Genomic DNA, 11,353 nt, shown 5'->3' with positions numbered 1-11,353 from the left:
GGGAAAAGGACGAAATAGGAATAAGGACAAAAAGTGAAGTGTCGAAAAACGAAAATTGTGGAAATGACTCGGTCCTCAAAGGAAGTTGTCAACCCAAAGGAAAGAGTCTCAGAAACCATTTCCGAGCACTCGAGGCTACACTAAGCGACTAGAAACTGAACTCAGAAAAGAAATTTTAACGAAAAAAATTCATCCGTAAAATTCTGAGGAAAAATGAAAGGAAGGAAATGACCGGGTCATTACAGGACATGTGCAAACTGAGCAGCATGAATAAGTTAATGCAGCTTTTGTTAATTAAGGGAACAATCCTTATGGCAATCACTATAATTCTAGTTGGAGGAATCACCCAAATTTCTCTTAGAGAAACCAAGGGGAAGGCTCAAACCCTTCCCAAGGTAGTTTTCAAGGAAAGTACATTCCACCTCCAAAGCAAGGCCAAGGATCACAAGGATATAGACCATATCAATCACAAGGAAATCAATTTTCTAATTCTCATTTTCCTAATCAACCATCATATTCTCAAGGAAATTCTAGGATTCCCGCTTTTGAAGAGAAAGTTTTAACCATTCTAGGCACTCTAGAGACGAACACTTAATTGCTTCATTCTCATTCTCAATTCATTGTTAAGCTAGAAAACTAAGTAGGGCAAATAGCTAGTACTTTAAATGCTAGAGAGAAAGGGAAAATGCCATTGAATGCCCCACCAAAGCAATAATGTGTTGTGGAGACTCATTCCTCATCGGAAAGTCGTATAATAGAGCATGTCAATGCGGTGACAACCTTGAGAAGTGGGAGAATCATTGACAACCAAGTAGGTGTGTCCAATGAAGAAAGTAAACTAGTGCAACCCAAAGTTGACATCCGTCCCGTTTCTTATCATATTCCTCCTTCATTACATATGCATGATCATTCAAATGAGAGTGTCAAAAAGTGATTTGAAAAGTGAGTTCAAAACTGATTTGAAATATGAATCAAAGCATGATTTGAAAAATTCTTATGTTGTTGATGTTTCAAAGAAGGACTTTAAAAAATTTTTTGAGCCAAGAGCTCCATTCTGGATGCCTTAAAAGGATCCATTTATCTTGACAAGCAAAAGACAAAGACAAATGAAATCATTGATGTGTTTAGGCAAGTGAAGGTTAACCTTCCACTTTTGGATGCAATCAAGAAAATTCTGGCTTATGCCAAGTTTTTAAAAGATCTTTGCACCCAAAAGAGGAAGAACAAAAGCCAAGCACCTAGGAAAGTGGTCTTGACCGAGCAAGTGAGCTCTATTTTGCAACATAACACTCTTCCAAAGTTCAAGGACCCCGGTTCACCTATTACTTCATGCATTATTGGTGACCATGTCATTAATTGGGCTCTCTTAGACTTAGGAGCAAGTGTTAACCTTCTTCCATACTCAGTATATGTCAAATTAGGCTTAGGAGACTTGAAACCGACGTCGGTGGTTTTGCAACTTGCCAACCGATCCATTAAAAAGCCTAGGGGTATCATTGAGGACGTATTGATTAAGATTGATAAGTTTTTCTTCCCTATTGATTTCGTTGTCATTGATACGGAACCGGTCCCGAATCTTAAGAGCCAAATTCCCGTTATCCTTGGCCGTCCTTTCTTGGCAACTGCGAATGCCAACATTAATTGTAGGACGGGGATAATGAAGATCTCATTTGGCCACATGAAGGTGAAGTTGAATATTTTCAATCCAACCCTGAATTCATTTAACAACCATGAAGAAGTGAATGTTGTAGAGAAATGTCATGCTAATGAATGTGAAGGAATAGAGTTTTTGTCTGAAACCAAAATTTTAAAAGGGTTATCTTCAATCCTGAATTCGAAAAAAGTTGTTTCAAAATCTTGTTTTGAAAGGGCATGGAAGCCCAAAGATCACATTGAAAAAGGACCAACAAGTTCCTTTGAGCCTAATCCAACAAGTTCTCTAGGGAACCATTTGTTGGGTGGAGTTTAAAGTACTTATCACCCCATTAAGGAGGGGATGCACTATAAGATGTTTGATCCGGGCTAAAAGAGCCCAACAACTTGCTAGAGACATTAAAAACTAGTACATTTCGTAGGGTATCACAACCCTATTCCTCCCTCATTTCTATTTTAAATTTCATTTCTTACGAAGTCTAGATATTTGCTTTAGGTTCATATACATTGCTAGGAACTGTGATTAGGATTGCATGCACTTTCATGCTGAAAATGGACATTTTGTTCCTTTTCGATCAATCTCAAAAGAGGTTCGATCGATTGAACTCCATACCTATATTTAATCACCTCTCTGTCCAATCGTTCAAAGAAAACCTGCATATTTCAGCTCTCTGTCTGATCGATCATAAATTCTTCAATCGATCCAGATTCATCTTGGATCAATCTACAGTCCCAACACTTAGAAAATTTTTGAACCTGCATCCAACCTGCATCCAATCATCTCTCTATCCTATTGTTCGAACATGTCCGCAGATTTTTGCATGTTCGATCAATCGGAGTACTTCTGAGATCGATCTTGGAGAAATCGATCTCTGTTCTTTGATTTACTATTTGGACTTTGACTTTGACTCTTGTTTCGAATTTAAAAAAAAAAAGAAAAGAAAGAGAAATTGTCAAAAGTACAAAAATATTTCTGTTTATTTTATTTTTAATTTTATTTAATTTTTTTTTTTTTGAAAAACTTAAATATTTTTAATTTTCCATTTATTTTTATTTTATTTTATTCATTTTCCAAACAAAATCCAAAAAACATTTTTGATTTTTAATTTTCCAAAATTCAAAAATAGTTTTAATTTGTAATTATTTTTAATTCATAAAAATCCAAAAATTTCAAAAATAATTTTGTCATTTAAGAGGAGAGATCGATTCCAGTTCGATCGATCTGAAGATTCAGTTGGATTGATCGAACTGAAAAGGAAATGTTTTTAAAAATCGAACCTAGGGTCATTCGATCGATTTCGAAGAAATCAATCTTCAAACCCTAGAACCCATCGCCGCTGCAAAGCCCATCCCTTCCATCTCCGGCGAGTGCTCTGGCGATTTCATCTCATCCTGATTCTCTCTCCCTCATCTCGGATCTCAGATTTTACCTCTCTCTCCTTCGATCCACTTCTCTCAGTTTTGGGGTAAGATTCGAGATTTCCCTTTTGATTTCAAGCTTTATATTCATGAATCCCTGCTTTCAATGCTAGATTTCAAGTTTTCCGTGTTTAATCTTGCCATTTTTGAAGCTTTGACCCATTGTATATATGTGTGTATATATGTATATATATCGGTTTTATATTTTTGATTTTGATTTTTGATTTTGGGGGTCATGGGCCTAATCAAGTGACCAAAATTGTCGATTTGTTATGTAGAGAGGCCCACGAGCTTGCTTGTGAGGCCCCCGTGCCATCTACGTCATAGATCTGTGACTTTTCGAATTTCATCTCATAGTTCGATCGATCGAACTTTTTCTTAGATCGATTTGTAATAGATCGATCTCACTTATTCAAGATCGATCGAACTTACATCGATCTCACATTTTTGTGATCAATCGAATTTCACAGATTTGCATCACACATTTCACACACCATCTCTTGTGTTTCATGCTATCTCATGCATGCCTAATGTCTGTGTTTTCCACATTGGATGCATTTCGTACTTATACTATCTAGCATGCTTCACATCATGTCACTTATTCCTTGTCACTTGCATAGATTCATGTTTCTTATCTATTTTGTTTATCTTATTTAACATACATGATTCTATAAACTGTGCTTTAATTCTTCACACCGGCACTGACTTCCTTTTTGAGTTTCCTTTTATTTTGTAGGCCATAGCTAGGGTCAAGACTATTGCCCGTGGACATTATCATCACAGAGTCAGGCGGAGATTAGACAACCAGGCCAGCCCATCTCACGTCCATGACCCCATTCCTGAGCTTGAGCCAGAGTAGATACAGGACTAGTCAGAGACAGATACAGCTCAGTCCCCATCTGCTGACTCTAGACTACAGTCTTCGACTGAGGTACCTTCTTCACAGGCTGATGCTGAGGCTAAGCATGTACCATCTCCTTCACCACCACCAGCTCAGCCAACCTAGGACTTAGACCGACCATTGCTGAGATACTCATGCCTTCAAGTGGTGCATGAGTCGGTCTTCGATATAGACTTCTGCTCCTGGTCTGTTCTTACCAGAGCAACATATGATGACATAAACCGGAGGGGCATTTCAGCCATATTAGCCCCTGTTACATATCCAGTGTACTCGAGGTTGGTCCGGATGTTCTTCCAGAACCTCCGACCTGCCCCGAGTAACCTGAGGGAGCTGCGGATTACCATTGACGGTCACCCTATCAGTATCACTGTGGACACTTTATCCAGATCTTGCCGATATCCACATGTCTGCCCTCCTGATCTTGAGGCTACATATCCTACTCTATAGAGGCTTTCCTATGCCGACATGGCAGTGGCACTAACAGGTCACTATGCAGCTGGCGAGACTTTTGCCACGCGCACTTATCTGCCAAACGACCTGTGGTTCTTCGATTCGGTTTTATTCCGAAATGTATTTATGGCCGGCCACGAGATACAGAGGCGCGGTGACTATCTGACAGCTCTATGCGCCTTCTATACAGGGCATTGGCTATCCATTCCTGCGCTCATCTGGAGCGTTATGATGAAGTTATATGTTGATTATATCAGCAAGGCCATCTCCTATTTGGCCATCTTATTACACAGATATTGCGGGACCAGCGCTCCCTTCTAACATCGGGAACGTATTGAGGATGGGGCCTGCTCGTTCAAGAAGAAGGATTGGGATAAGAGCTACAAGGCTCTTATCAAGAGTCTATAGGAGGATGCTGCAGAGGCAGCTGAGGAGCTTGAGGAGCAGGAGGGAGCGACAGCAGCAGCAGAGCAGGCGGCGGACGATGTACCAGTCGATCTGGTTGCCATGCATATGGACATTGATTTAGAATAGCTCGCAGAAGGCCCAGAGCATCACTCTATGGTTGGGTCGCCCGTTCATGATGAGGAGCAGGCTCAGGATCATCATTCTCCTGATCTAGCAGCACCTGAGGTTCCAGTTCAGATACCCAGCTTTGGAGAGCGTCTTCAGACTCTGGAGGATGGCGTGGTTTCCATCCGGGCAGATATTGCTTCACTCTGTACGGATGTCATAGCCACATTGCGAGATCTATCTAGAGACATCCGCGGAGTACGCCCTACCCGTTCTACCTCCTCTTCATGATTTTTATATCTCCTTCTCATTTTATATCTGTGATTTGACTATTATATTTCTGATACTGTTATATTTTTACGGCCGGTCTGTCGGTCCTCTACTGCGATGTACCATATACTGTTCTTATTTTATATATGCTTTATTTTTAGATGTCATATTGTCTATTGATATATCTATCTGTCTAACTCCATCAGGTGTATTCCAGTGATTTCAGTGAGAGAGTGCTACAAAATTTTCAAGACCATCCTTATTTCTCTCTCATTAATTTATTTGACTATCCCATTTACACTTGCATTACCACTGTGCATTGTTATTATCCCTTTTGTTATCTGATGAGTTTTATCCTAATGCCATCTTTTCAGGACCACAGTTAATCCCAAGTTTGGGGGGGCTATGCCACCGACTTTGGATACTTCTGTCCTGGTCATTCTTGTTAGTTGCACTGGTATACTCTTTCCCTTTGTTCTCTTTGCACATTGAGGACATTGTGCCATTTAAGTTTGGGGAGGGGGGGGGGGGTAATAGTGTTAATTGCAGTATTTGCTTTCAATTCAAAATTTTGAGCATAACTTGTGTATTTCAGGAATTTTCTATGATTGGTCTATAACTAGCTATGATTTTGATCTTTTGAGGACTATATTGCTTAAAATTTAAAATTTGCTTGACTTGAGAGTCCAATACTCTTTGTATGCCTTGTGGATGCCATTTAGGAGTAAATTTTTTGAAAGATTGATATCATGCTTGCACTTGTGGTCCACATCATCCTGATTTTGTGATTGTTTTAAGATTCACTTTAGGATTCTACACTAGCACAGACGCACACTAGCATTCATTTGTAGGGTACATGCTTTGTTGATTATTGAATTGGTTATATCCCAATTGAGCTAGTAGTGCATTGAAAGTTTTCATTTCGATAAAGGTGGATAACAAACCCTTTTCATTGAGTAGCCAGGATTTTAGCGTCATCAAGCATTGAATTTCTCGCGCCGAAAGGTGGAGGGCCCAAACTCTAGGTTAATAATTGAACTTAAGAAAAAAAAAAGTTGCAAAAGCAATAAAAAGTGAGGACTTCTCCCAAAAGGTGAAAAGTGGGAAATGATTAGATGAAGGTTGCCTAGATTTGTGTGCTAGTTTGAGGGTAAGGATGTGATCATTTCTTTAGTTGTCTTAGATAACAACATATTTGATGCCGGTCCACTTAAAAAGGATTCTAGTATTGTTTTGATTTATATGATTATTTTCTTGATGTGTAGAGGACCATAATTTCTTACTTGATGTCGAAATTTTGGGAGATTGCTTGGAAAGGGTTAAAAAATTGCATACTCGAGGTAGTTTTCTCCCAATGCTTGTTTGCAATATTGGTACCTCTTTTGTGATATTGAGCTTAATGTTTGTGGGTATCATTTCTGGAAACCCTCACAAGACTTCACTTGTCTACTAGGGGTAACCTAGGGGTTTAAAACGCTTGTTGCATATGTTAAATGTAATCGTGTTCCCTACGAAAGTGGCATTATCCATTTATTGCTTTCTAGTTCATAGTTGTATAGTTATTCATTTCATTTCCTTACTTTGTAGTTCATTGCTAGGGACTAGTAATATTTAAGTTTTGGGGTGTGATGAGCGTTGAAAAGTGCACATTTAAACCCCTTAAGCTTAGGTATTCTAGGACCATTATCTATCTTACTTTCTCGTTTTAGACTAGTTTCGTGTTATTGCCCTTTTTAGGTGCTTATGCCCAAAATAAGCTAATTCAGCCAAATAAGAGCTTAAAAGAAGCTAACTCAAGCTGGATGGAAGAAAGGAGTAAAGTGGAAGCAGATTGAAGCAAAGTATGGAATTCAGCAGGTTCGATCGATCACAAGTATATTTCAATCGATCGAAAGTTCATCGATTTAGACATTTCAAGATGGATCCAAGCTCTTTTGTCCTTATCCAAAGATCCCACAAGTTCGATTGATCCAACAATTCTCAGATCGATCGAAAAGATTGCATCTTATCCTATTGCACCACCCTACCTACCACTTTTGTTTCATTCCCCAAAATATCTCAGATCTGTCCTTATCCAAAAAGGTGCCGCCATGGGAAGATCGATCCAGCCAAAGTTTGATAGATCTCAACCACGTGCGATCAATCTCACCACAAGTTCGATCAATTGAACTTCCTCAAGCTCGAAAAAAATACAAAATCCAGCTCATTAAAGGTTGGCTCATGGTGCAATCATTAGAGGAATATTGATGTGTGATGTAATGACCCGAATTTTTCGGATAAATTTTTTCCGTTGTCTTGTCCCTTCTGAGTTTGGTTTCTTGTCGATTAGTGTCATCTCGAGTGCTCTGGAGTGATTTTTGAGACTCTTTTCTATGGATTGACAACTTCCTTTGAGGATCGAGTCAGTTCCGCACTTTTCATTTTTCGACACTATTCACTTTCTGTCTTTTTCCCTATTTCATTTTTTCCTCGTTTGTCACTCTGTTTGCGTAACCACACTTCTTGTGTTCGGAGTTGGTTTTTGACTTCGCGTATCTTCATTCTTAATGATTTCTATGAGATACGTATCTTTACTTTCGTAAGAAAGTACTCTGGTTGCTCCCGGTGTCCATAGGGGCATAAATGCAAAGTTCTTTGGAAACTTTTTCTTTACTTGGGGTGTTTTTAATAAATATCTTTTGAAGATATTTTATTTCAGGGGTATCTAAGAAAATAACTTTTGGAAGATATTTTCATTATGGGGCAGTTTCGCAGTTTTCACTTTTTAGAGGGGTCATTGCGCAATTAATGAAAGTTATTGCTCAATGCCTTGTTTTGAGCCTGGATTCTCGTATGGGATTCATTTTCACATTTTGTCGAGTCATGGACTCTTAGAATTTCCTCCTGGACGATGTTTTCCAGTTTTAGGGATTTTGGCCCCGGTTTGCGCTAAACTTGTTTTGGGCATAACTCTCTGCTCGGGACTCAATTTTTGACGCCGTTTCTTCCGTTGTTCATACTTTCTCATTTGGAATCTTTTTCATTCATAGAGTTTTGCCGTTTAAGCACGTTTGCTCAAATTTTACTTTTCCAAACCCGGCGGGGCCCGTTCGGGGCACTTTTTGAAACAGGAGGTCTTAGAAAGAAAAATCAGATTTTTCTCTCTCTCTCCTCTCCTCTCTCATGGCAGGTCCAAGCTCCATCCATGGCTGCCATCTTCTCTCTCCTCTTTTGGACTTCTTCCCTTCATTAAAAAGTGGAGATGGCTTTGTGTTTATTGTTGCCCTCGGCGAGGCCTTCGATTCCAACCGATTGGAATCTCGTTTTGGCCATTTCTTGAGTTCAGGTTTGAAGTCAAACTGTGTTTTTGATGGGGCTTCCTTGGGATTCATGTTCGTGGTGTTGTCCCCGACAAAACCTAGGAGTTTCGTCGGATTCGGAGCTGATTTATTTTGGTGGGGATTTGAGATTTCATCTCAAATGGAGGTAGGGAATGTTTTAGGCTTTTGTGTGTGTTGTATTGAGTGTTTAGCATGATTGTACAACTTATATATGTGCCTTGTATCAAATCAAGAAAGTTGGTAATTTTTAAATCTTTGTATAAGATTTAAAATTCATGATGATATATGACTTTGATTTGAATTGTGGCATGGTAGAAAATCTTGGTTTGAGTGTTGGTTGACATAGATTAAATTTGGATTAATTAAATAAGAATTGCTCTTTTTAATTAATATTTATCTTTTGTGAAAGATTTAAGTTCATGGCCATACCTTGTATGGAATTGAGTTGTATTATGCTTCTAAATTAAGTTTTAGCATGTTTGTTAGCATACTTTAATTTGAGAGCATTTGGTTGAGTTTGGAAATTTAGAGACTTTAATTAAGGGAATTAATTAAAATCTATTTTGGTGGTTTCATAGGCCTAATTAAGCTTGTGTGTGAATATATGTAATGACTATGATATGTCTATTAACATATATTAAATTGGGGCAATAAGAAATGATTTGAAATCTAGAAAGTTTAATTATTTTGATGTAATTAAATTATATCTTGTGTATCCATGGATCTAATCATGTTTTAGAAGTTGTTTCTATTTTAAGAGCATGGATTTATACTTGTGATGTATTCACTAGATTGCGTTATATGAATTGAAGAACATTGTTGTTAAGTTTATATTCATGAGAGTATGTTTCTAATATGAATATATTATTGGCTTGTGATTTCGTAGCATTATGGATGTGAAATGCTTATTATGCACAATTGAGAGTTATATTGCTAACTTGTTACTATGTAATAGTAATATGTATAAGTTATGAACTTATTTGGCTTATTTTGGAATCTTGGAACATTGTTGAGTTAAGATGGCTAGGTTTTAGCTCTTGTACGGGGACGTGAGTCCTCTAAGTCATCGAGATAGTGCGCACTTAGGGTGGTCTTCCCTGCGGGTTAGTGCCCGGAATAACCATTGAGGTCTCGGCAGAATTCCGAGCGTGATGTCCAAGTCTTCCACTATTTGTTTTCGCATTCAATTCCAAGTTGACAATCTTGTTTACCTTGTTAACTTGTGGTTTTGACTATTGGCGATTTTGATGTTGTGAAGTACATCCATACTAAATTGCTATATTTAGTTGATTTCACACTTTTAGATTTCTAGTTGATAACCTAGAGAATCTATGTCTTGATGTGTGGTATTAGATATTCTAATTATGCTAGATTGTTATATTTAGTTGATGTTACATTTTAAACTTCAAGTTGGTAACCTTGAGAATCTATATGTTGTTCCTTTATATAAGCATGCTCCTATGTTGTTGCTTTGTGTAAGCATGCTCCTATGTTGTTGCTTTGTGTAAGCATGACCCTATATTGCTAAAATTGCATGAATGAGGTGATTAATGCTAGAAGTGATCTTAGGTAGCTAGGATGCTCTTTGAGTCCCACCTTTGACATAGACGTTAGGTGGAATGAACCACAATGATTAAATCATGCAACTTGTAAAACGTAGGTCGATGCATGCTCATTTCCTATGAGTAGCTTTATGTTACTCACCCCTACAATACTGGGGCATATTTCAGGTTCAAGAATCAAAGTTGAGGTCTTCATTATGCTTGGATGGTTTGTGGACTTGGAGACTTCCTCTTTTGTGAAGGTTGGCTTAGAATGCCCATTGTAGTCTTACATGTCAACAAGTGTACATTTGATTCCTTATATGTAATGTGTACATGAGTACACTCCTTACGATGTATTTGACATGTATGAGATGAGGCCAGAGGCCAATGACATGTAAATTGTATCCTATGTAAATTTTGACTTCATGGAATATTATGAAAGTATTGTAAAATATTGAGTTTTTGATTCACCATGTTTGTATTGGGTGTGGGAATTCCATTTTGATTCTTCCATTAGCATTCATTCACCATGTATGAAGTGTGGCCAAGGGCCAAGCGGCATTTTGAAACCACTTCATAGTTTTGAATTCCAAGTTTTCGTTCCAAACTTCATTTTTGGCATTTTGGCCGTTGGGGGGTCATATTTTGCATCGGCCATATTTTTCGGCCATGGACCATTACAGCACATCTTACTAGGTAAGTTCCATTTGTGTGCATGGTTGTTTCTGGGCAAAGCTTCCTCTTTGGTGAAATGAGCCTCCTACGGACTCATTTTACACTTTTGTTGCATTTTCTGACCTAAGGGTATTTTGGGAATTTTCTTTGGCAAATAAATTCCGTTCTGCACATTGAATAGAAAATATGATTTTAGGGGGGGTTTCTTTTTTGTGTTTTTCCAGAAAATTCCATCTTGGCATCCGAAATCGCATCCGAAGTCCAGCTCTCAGTTTTTAAATTTAGCAGCTTTTTGGACCCTCTGGACCAGTTTTCTTGGGAGGGCATTTTGGGCATTTCACATTGTGTATTTTTCGATTTTCCTAGCAAAACATAGAAAATTCGATTTTGAGGGGGGTTTCTTCTTTGAGTTTTTCCAGAAAATGTCATTGAGGCCCTCAAATTTCTATTTTTCCCGTAAAAACCTCTGCTGCCAGGTTTTTGGGTTGCACTTTACTGCCCTCTTCACATGTAAACGGTTACGAGGGGTTTCGTAACCGGTTACATGTGCATGGGCAGTGTTTTTGGTGAGATTTTTGGCTTCCTAACCGGTTAGGAAGGTCTCCTAA

Source organism: Cornus florida, unplaced genomic scaffold (genome assembly GCF_030987335.1).
Source record: "Cornus florida cultivar Cherokee Brave unplaced genomic scaffold, ASM3098733v1 CherokeeBrave_3.0.0_Hap2_Chr09, whole genome shotgun sequence".
Classification (NCBI taxonomy): domain Eukaryota; kingdom Viridiplantae; phylum Streptophyta; class Magnoliopsida; order Cornales; family Cornaceae; genus Cornus; species Cornus florida.
Note: the sequence above shows the minus strand (reverse complement) of the source record.